This window comes from Otolemur garnettii, unplaced genomic scaffold (assembly GCF_000181295.1).
Source record: "Otolemur garnettii isolate 467f Iridium unplaced genomic scaffold, OtoGar3 scaffold00162, whole genome shotgun sequence".
Lineage (NCBI taxonomy): Eukaryota > Metazoa > Chordata > Mammalia > Primates > Galagidae > Otolemur > Otolemur garnettii.
This window is the reverse complement of record NW_003852557.1, coordinates 3826776-3830372: the sequence shown is the minus strand read 5'-3', so window position 1 is coordinate 3830372 and position 3597 is coordinate 3826776.

Here is a 3597-nt window from a genome sequence, read left to right as displayed (position 1 = left end):
CCCCGCAGCGCCCGGCTCAGCGCATCCGGCAGCCCATGTGCCGCTGCCCTGACAAGAGTGACGTCAGGGCCCGCACCGCGCGCCCATAGGCGTGCGGGGGCGGGGCCACGGGTGGCACCGCCCACCTGGCCCGCCCGCCTCACCGCCCCTCCGCCCCGCCGCCGCGTGTTTAGCATCACCGCGCGCACGGATTTTCTGGGACCTTGCTGTGCGGAAGAGCTGCGAGGGGAGCAGGTGCCGGATTCCCTGGGCCATGGGCCTGGGCTCAGAATCTATTTTGTGTCAAGCTGGAAAGAGGAATGAGGAATTAATATCCATACTTTTCAACCTGGGGAATTAAAAAAAAATCGCGATGCCCAGGCCGCATCCCAGGTCAATTAAATCAGCACCTCTGGAATCTTATCCCAGAGCTAGCATTAACGGTTTTTAAAGCTCCCTGGGTGGTTTCAAAGAGCATCCAAGTTTGAGATGACGGGTGTAGCCTGAATTGAAGGGAAAACTCTTCTAAATATTCTCTTGGTCCCAGCCAAGCATAAAGCCTTCTTCCTTGTCCTGCTCCCACAACCACCCCCAAATGACTGCTCCCTAGGAGTGGAGCAAAGCGAGCAGCGGGCGACGGAGCTGCTGTGGACTGTTTCCCACCCTTGCAGAGGGTGTGGGCATTTGCCTGAAAGGGAGAGAGAGAGAGGCAGGAGAGAGACACACAGCTGAATGGAATTTTAGGGATATTTACTCCTGATGAGTTCAGGTGACTGCGCTAGGGTCAATTTACAAGGTCTGCACAGTAATTAAAATAACTGTTTAAAGTATTCCCTAAAGGGTTTCTGCATTCATTGCTGTCTCGGCTGCTGCAGCGCCTCCCTCGGCCAGTTTGACCCCGCGGCTCTCCTGATCTCCCAAGAGCTGCGTGAGCCGCCAGGTGTAGGGCGGCTTTCCCACTTGGCGTGGTGGGGGCGCTGCATCCAGCCGCAGAGAGCTCCGGGCCTGGGGGCCGGTTCTTCCCCTCTCCCCTCCCCTCCACCCTCTTCCAAGACTAGGGTGGCTGCATCTGGGAGTCTGTAAGAATGGGCACAAATTAAAACCTTATATCGGTGAGATATAAGTCTTCATGACTCTACGCTGAGTCCCTGGGGTGGGATGTGGTGGAGTCTTAGTGAGATTGACTTGGCTGAAGCACCCCAGGAGCTCTGAGTGTGAGAGGAGGCGCCCGAAAACCAGGAGATCTGGAGAGCTGCTGAGTGGCACAGAGTACCGTGGTAGGGGGACTCTGGCAGGCGCCCTCCTTGTTTCCTCCCTGAGCTGCAAAGGACATCCGATCTAGCGATCTCTGCATTCCTCCTCTCTGAAATTACGACAAAAGGGTAAGGCAACATTCTAAGTGAGATGATGTAGCAATGTTTCAGATTTCAGCCAAGTTCTAAAAAACATCAGATTTTTAGTTAATGCCATGTGAATTATTTGAGCACCACTGTATGCCAGCGACTATTTTGGGACTGGTGAAAAAAGATGAATAAGACATAATTCTAACCTTCAAGAACTCATAGTTTAGTGTCTGACATTTAAACCAACATTATAATACAGTCTTAGAAGAGCAGAAATGGAGAGAAGAAGGTGACATGGGCACTTCTATCAGGGGAGGGATCCAGAGAAGTTAGCCAAGCTGGGCTTGGAGCTAATGGTCTTTCATGAGCTGTTCAAATCCCGGAATTCTATTACATTGTTTTTCATAAAAGAAGGGGTCCCCATCTCCACCATCCTCTTGGAAGGGGGAGGCTACCTGCTTGAATTCACTTCCCCACATCTGGTAGCCTGTAAACAGAGGGCTGAGAGGATCCTCTCTGTCTGGTTAGAAATAGATTACAAATTCCAGGTGCACAAAAAGGTGCATAACCCAGGCTTTGTATAGCAATCCACTAACATTACTCAGCACACCCCAAATGCTCCCCGAGCTCGTGGTTCTCCACGTTTCACCATGTTTCCGGACATGAAACTCTTACCAGTTCAAGTAATCTGGTTTCCCAGAGTAATCTTCCTACAACAGGAGACTAACACCGTGGCTGGGAAATTGCATCCCTCATTACAAATGAGTAACTGGCATCCTGATTGATAAACCAGTGTCCAATCCCTCTGGGCCTAAAGCAACACTGGACCTGGACCAGGTTGAGGTCTAGCTTATTAGACCGTGGTGACTCCCTCTCCCTTCTCTCCAGCTTAGTCTTCTCAAACTTCAAATGTATTTAGTGGAGTCTAAACATTAGAATCGTAAGCGTTGACCAGCCCACTCTCTTCCTCTCCCTCTTCTCCTTCTCTTCCCTCCCTCCTCTCCAGAAGCAACAGTGAATGGCTGGCCATGTGCGAGGGAGAAAGGAGATGGAAGATAACGAAGGTTATATTGGTTGGATGGTAAGACTCTCTGTTCCACAGGATAACTCTCAAATGGACATATCTCTGCACATGAGCAGGAACTCTAACCTGCACCTACACCCAGAAATAACAGCCCCTCACAAATGCTTGTCCTTTTACAAAGACCTTCCACAAGTGTCACACCACTTAGTTCTAAGAATTCCATTAGGAAAGCAGCAATTCTTGTTGTCTATTGCCACATAACAAATCCCTCCAAGAGCTAGTGACTTAAAACAGCCATTTTATTATTTCTCATCATTCTGCCCACTGGGCTAGGCTCACCTGGGTGCTGGGATGGCTGACCTTCCCTTTCTCTCCGTGTAAGGTCAAAGCCCTCTCTGTCACACGGCCTCCTTACACTATGGATTAGTTCTACATGTTCTACAGGGTCACATAAGTAGAATCATAAGCTCTTGTGTGTAGCTTCTTTTATTCTCCACAATAATTTTGACATTCACCTCTAGTGTATCTCATTCATTTCTTTTTATTAGTGAGTAGTATTCCACTTTATGAATATACAAACGTTTATCTGCACTTCTATTGGTGGATGTTTGTTCCTAGTTTTTAGTTATGATGAATGAAATTTCTTGAACATCCTGAGTCCTTTTGTGAACATATGTTTTCATTTCTCTTGAAAAGACAGTAGAATTGCTACATCATAGAATAGATGTGTTTTTTACTTGGTAAGAAACTGTTACACGGTTTTCTGAAGTAGCTGAATTATCTTACATTTCCAGCGGCTGCATATAGGAGTTCTGCTTGTTCTGGCTCCTCACCACCATTTAAAACTTTTAGCCCTTCCAGTGGAGGACCAGCAACATATCATTGTACTTTTAATTTGCATTTTCCTGATGACAAGTAATAATAAGTACTTTTTATGCGACTGCTAATCATTCATATATCTTTCTGTTCAAGTCCTTTTCTTATTTTTAAATTAGGTTGCTTGTCTTTTTACTATTGAATTTTAGAAGTTCTTTATATATTATGGATACCTGTTCTTCACTAGATATATGTATCGTGAATACCTTCTTCCAATCTGTGACTTGCCTGTTAGTTCTCTAAACAGTATCTTCCCAAGAGCAGAAGAACTTCCAAGATGAAGTTCATTTTACCAATGTGTTTTGCATGATTATTGTTTGCTGTGAACTAGGAACATAAAACTTTTATAGTTTAAGCTCTTCCATTCAGGTCTGT